The 6185-nt window shown below is 40.2% G+C and overlaps 1 non-coding gene across 1 annotated transcript; it reads left to right on the forward strand.

The window, feature by feature from the left end:
• The first annotated feature begins 5681 nt into the window (after positions 1–5681).
• Positions 5682–5788, forward strand: LOC141640101 (small nucleolar RNA R71). Its single transcript, XR_012542847.1, has one exon. It is a non-coding gene; the product is annotated as a small nucleolar RNA R71 (small nucleolar RNA).
• The last annotated feature ends 397 nt before the right edge of the window (positions 5789–6185 follow it).

Below are 6185 nucleotides of genomic sequence, written 5' to 3' on the forward strand. Positions count from 1 at the left end.
GATTTCCTCTAGAATTCCCATGCTCAGCTTTATGGGTGGCCAGGTCATCGATGATTTTCCACCCCTTTGTCTCACCGCTATTTTCTTGAAATCTCCCATTAGCTGCAGCATCTAGGATAGCTCTCTGATCATCATAAAGACCATTATAAAATTTGTTGCACAGAAACCATTTCTCAAACCCATGGTGCGGAATAGTTCGCACCAGTCTTTTGAAATGGACCTCTGCCTCATGAAAATCTTCATCAAGACCCTGTTTAAAACTTGTGATGTGAGCTCTAATCGCATTGGTTTTCGATGTAGAGAAATATTTCTTATAAAATGCTAGGGCCAGCGAATTCCAATCAGTAATCCCGTTAGCAGCTCGATCTAGATCTCGGTACCATCCCCTAGTAGCATCACGAAGCGAGAATATGAACATCGTCTCCTTTACAGTCCGGGTCACACTTTGGTGGGGTTATGGAACAACGATGTAGTCAATGAATGTCTCCATATGTTTAGTTGCATCTTTATTTGCAGCTCCCCCAAATTGGTTTCTCTCAACCAAGTTAATGTAAGACGGTTTCGGTTCAAATTTCCTTTCCGTCCCGGCTGGCAACGTGAATCCCTTATAGAGATTTTCGGCTTTTGATTCGGAGTGACTGGCTATACTTGCTTCTTCTACCATATCTGGAGATGTAACGGTCTCAGCTGAAGAAGTAGAAATAGGAGATGAAGGTGGATCCTCCTCAAATAGTTCGTTCTCGTAGTAACTGGACAGAGTACTCAGCTCTTCCTCTGTCGGCAATACTCTAGATGATCGTCTCAACTCACGCAAAGTCATTTCGATCTCAGGAACTAATGGTCTCAGTTCACCACCCTGTGACCTGCGCATAAGAGTAAACTACATGTAGAATATGAGAATAGTTTAAGGAACAGATGTCCCTTAAACCAAGAAAAAGACTAAAATAAAAACAACTAAAAATTAAACAATTGCCTCCCCGGCAACGACACCAAAATTTGATACCGTCGTAGAGTACCAAAGATAAATTTATAATCCAAACTACTACTATAGATAGCGGCAGTCAGGGTCGAACCACAGAGAGGCGATGCAATTAATAGTTGTCTAATTTTAGTCTAAAGTAACAATTGTGAGGGGGTTTGATTTGAATAGTTCTATAACTAAAGGCAATCAAATTTAAAATTAAACTAAAACAAATAGATGAGTAATTGAGGAAATGAATGAAATCAAATATTGAAAGGATGCTAAGATGGTCGGTTCACTGTAGTTTGACGGCAGTATCCTAAGTAAGTCTGAGAAAATCACGTAAGACGGGAAGAATAAGAAGTCCTCTCGGTCAATTCTTAACAGGTAGAATCTTTCGATCTAGCTACGGGTCCCTAATATCACTAGTGCTTTGACTCTGCACGAAAAGTGATTTAAAAGCCTAAATTAACTTATCTCTCGATCTTATTAATTTAGTCGTCTTAATTAAGTAGTCTATTTCCCTCCCCTATCGTTCGATCTATCGGGTCGGTCAATTCCTAAGCATTCAACTAGTCGCGTGCACTCATTCGTCAATTATAGCAATTAAATTAATTAAGTCGAAACAATTCTCACGTGAGCCGGTCGATCGACCATGCAAGGCAGTCGATCGACCATGACGCGACTCAGGGAAACCTATTCTACGCCGTCTACACTATAGATCCCCTACATCTTAGCACAAAGGGTTTAGCTACTCATACTGGAATTAACAATAATAACGAAACTACAGATGAAAACAATATGATTCATAACTAAATTAAATGAATAAGAAAACCGCGTAAAACAAGGAATTAAGGCTTTAAGGATTCTAACTAATCAATTCTAATCTAAAAATGAATAACAACAAACTGAAATCAAGGAACGTAATTTACCGAATGAAAGCAGGAGGAATCTGAAAGCACGAACGAAAGTAAAACAAATAAAATCGATTGTATTGAATGATTATGAGATCTTATGCTAAACTTGATATTGAACCCTAATTATTTCCCTAAAATTCCCTTATGATCTTCTGAAAACTAAAGTTACGTTATATAGATAGTCTTACGTAACTTTTATTCCTAAAACCTAATTACATTGGGCTTTCTAATTCTCGTCCTTTTAATTCGTGCCAGAAGCACGGTTTAAACGATTGACCACAAGGACCAGTCGATCGACTGAACCTCGCTGATCAGTAGCTTCTGATAATCGTACTCTGGTCTATCGACCAAGAGCACCAGTCCATCGACCACTTCAACAGGTACTTGGCTCCAAAAGCTTCGCAAATTCGTCTTTCGGGCCTCGATATGCGCACCAAGTTTGCTTCCCGAGTATTTACTCCATGTCAAATGCAATGCTACGTACTCGGGGACGGATTTGGCTCGATTTCCGCTGGATTCTTCACATTTCTGCAATATTACACAAAAACACGAAAGTAGACAGAAATAGGGAAAATAGTAGCATAAACTACATAATTGAGCTCTGAAATGCGTGTAAAATAGGGTGTAAAACATCATATAATTGACACGCATCAGTAGCACCAAAAGATTTGCTTGAATTCCTCAAGTTTCAATAAGACCCAAATCGATTTAGGAAATTCGAATTTTGCCTTTATACCCTAGAAAATCGATTCAAACTTTGAGGATTTTGGTGTTTTAATTGCTTGTTGTTGACAAAGGAGTGATTTGTTTGAGTTCTGAGGGAGTTTGGAATTAATTTGGGTGAATTTAGTTGAGAAAATTGATTTTTATGGATGGAGGGATTGAGGGTTTTTAGGGTTTTGGGGATGTGTTTATGTTTTGAATGATTAAAATGAATTGGGAAAGGGGGGTTTTAATCCCGTTATTTTTGAATTCAGCTTGAGAGACGAGCGTCTTTGGGTCGGGACCCTCAGATTCTCTGTCAGCTTATTTTAGAAAAGAGAGCCCGTGCCGAGACGATCGTCTTCAGTAGGAGACGAGCGTCTTTCTGAAGGGAGACGCGCGGATTCTTCTGAGGACGCTCGGATTCGTTGTCAGGGAGAAATCCCAAATTTTAATAGCAGCAGGACGAGCGGATCCTTAGTGAGACGAGCATCTTGGCTGAGACGAGCGGATTCTATATAAAGACGCTCGGATTTTCTTCTAGGACGAGCGGATTGCTGTCGGGCCGCTCGGATTGTCCCTGTACCTCACGGATTCAGTTCCACCCGTGGGTATTTCATAACCCGAGTCATTTACTCTTTATTCCTTTGGTCTTCATTGTGGGGGCACTACGAAGGCTTGGATAGCCTAGGCAATTGCTATCCCCACACTATGTCAAAACACTACACATCAATAAACATATAAGTCCCTCCCTCACTTTCTCTCAGAATGAAAATCTTGATCAAAGCATAAAAATCCAAATCCAAAATTGACAAGAATGCAGTACAATAAGTAAAATGCAAGTTAAGGGGTTAGAATATTTACAAGTGGTGGTTTAGGGAGGACTCCACCAAACTCTCATCCATGTATGAGATGTCAAGGGGGCATAGCCATGGTGTTGTTGATGTTGCTCAACACCTTGAAGAAGTAATCGAAGGCTTGTTCATTGTTATGATAAAGATCCTCAATAGACCTTTGCATATGTTATTCTTTATTGTGGTCTTGGGTCATAGCTTTACCAATATAAGGATTGAATAACCCTTCAAACTCATCATCCCAAAGACCGCATACTTCATCTACTTGTTCCCCAATAGTATCATGAGTTGATGAGAACAACTCCTCTTTCTTCTTGTCATTATGGCCAATGAGGCCTTCTTCTTCTCTTGTCATGAGTGGTGGTGAGCTATTCAAGCTCTTAGTCTTGTTGAAACATTCTTGCTCTTTGGATGGAGCATCTTGGAGATTACCCATTTTCTTCTCCCATATGGGTGGTGATTCTTTACTCATAGCTTGTTCTTTGCATTGAGATGCCAACTTCTTCCTATCACTTTATCGGCTATAGTGATCAATCATAAAATATGGGTCATGTAGTCGGGGAGCTCTCATTGTCTTGTCAAGATTAAGAGTGATTGTTTCATCTCCCACTTCAAGGGTGATCTCTCCATGTTTCACGTCAATCACCGCTCCTGCGGTGTGTAAGAAAGGTCTTCCTAAAATGATAGGAAATGTTGGAGTCTTCCTCCATGTCAACAATAACAAAGTCCACCGGGATGAAGAACTTGCCAATTCTAACCGGCACATCCTCCCATACCCCAAAAGGTGTCGTCGTTGATCGATCCACTATTTGGAGTGTGATATTAGTGAACTTGAGCTCTCCCATTCCTAACCTTTTGCACACCTAATATGGCATGACACTCACACTTGCCCCAAGGTCACATAGAGCTTTGTTGATTGTAGTATCGCCAATGGTGCATAGAATAGAGAAACTTCCCGGATCCTTTAGTTTTGGAGGTGAACTTCCTTGTAGGATCGCACTACTCACCTTAGTGAAAGCAATAGTCTCAAGTTTACGGATGGATTTCTTCTTTGTAAGAATATCTTTCATGTATTTCGCATAGGCCGGAACGTGATTGATCAATTCCGTAAATGGAATTGAGACTTCCAAGTTTTTCACAATCTCCATAAACTTCCCAAGTTGTTCATCAAACTTAGGCTTAGCTTGACGACTTGGAAATGGAAGCCGAATCACAATAGGCTCTTTCTCCTTAGCCTTCTCTTCATTCTGCTTTAAAACTTCTTGAATGGTGGTGGGTTCTTCTTCTTTCTTAGAGTATTCAACTCTTTCCTTATCACTAGAATTCACAACATCTTCATCAACGGGCCTCTTCGGCCCTTCATACCTTGTACCACTCCTCAAATGGATGGCACTCACCGGCTCATGTCTTAGGGGATTACCTTGAGGTGGTAATTGCCCCTTTTGTCTTTGTGAACTAGAAGATGCTAATTGAGACATTTGGGTTTCCAACATCTTCGTGTGAGCTAGTATGTTGTTGATGGTGATGTCTTTTACTTGACTATCCTTTTGCATTTGAGTGAAAAATTCTTGTTGGTTCTTTTGCATTTGGAGGACCGCTTTTTGAACATCAAAACCTTGGTCATTTGTTTGATTGTATGAAGGTTGGTTTTGATAACTTTGGTTTTGATTGTAAAAGGGTTTTTGAGCTTGGTTTCTCATTGGAGGTGGGGTGTATGTTGGTTGAGGGTTTTGAACATTTTGGCTTTTGTATGAGAGGTTGGGGTGGAATTTGGTGTTTTCATTGTAATAGTTAGAATAAGGGGTACCACTCTTGTATGCTTGGAAAGCATTCACTTCTTCACTTATTCCCCTACATTCACTTTGGTCATGTCCCAAAGTTCCACAACTCTCACATACTCCACTTGGAATTGATGATAATGCTACCATAGCATTAACATGTTGCTTGGGTGATTTGGAGGCCTCTTTAAGTTTACCCATAGCGTTCTCAAACTTCAAATTAATGGTGTTAATGTGGGCACTAAGTTGAGCACCCAATTGAGTAATAGAGTCCACCTCATGCTTTCCTCCTCTAGTAGCCTTCCGAGGTCTACTATATTGTGAGTTATGGACCGCCATTTCTTCAATCTTGTTCCATGTTTGATTGTCATCAACTTCGGTAAACATACCATTTGACCCCATATTGAGAATGTTTCGGGAATCTTCATGTAGACCATTCTAAAATTGTTGTATAAGGAACCACTCGCTAAGTCCATGGTGTGGACAAGATCGACAAGTATCCTTGAATCTCTCCCATGCTTCATACAAAGATTCCTCATCCCTATGTTTGAACCCGGTGATTTGGGCTCTCAACATGTTAGTCTTCTCCGGAGGATAGAATTTCTTGTAAAAAGCAAGTGCCAATTTCTTCCAAGAGTAGCCTTATCTAGGCTCTTCAACCATTGTTTCGCGGAACCAATCAAAGAAAAAGGAAATAAGACCCATCAAATTTGGTCTTAAGTAACTCCAGTTTGAGAAATCGCATCACAATAGTAAAAAAAAGTCTCTATATGAGAATGAGGATCTTCACTAGGCACCCCCCTAAATTGACTTCTCTCAACCAATTGTATAAATGCAGATTTTGCAATGAAATTACCGGTTAAATGTTGTGGGGTAGGAGTACCATTTGGTAGGTTCTCCTCGATTGATACGGAATGTGATGAAAATTTAGGCATTGTGGGTTGATTTTGTGGTTGGTTTTGTGTTGGGTTAT

The sequence above is a fragment of the Silene latifolia genome, unplaced genomic scaffold (genome assembly GCF_048544455.1).
Source record: "Silene latifolia isolate original U9 population unplaced genomic scaffold, ASM4854445v1 scaffold_70, whole genome shotgun sequence".
In the NCBI taxonomy this organism is placed as follows: domain Eukaryota; kingdom Viridiplantae; phylum Streptophyta; class Magnoliopsida; order Caryophyllales; family Caryophyllaceae; genus Silene; species Silene latifolia.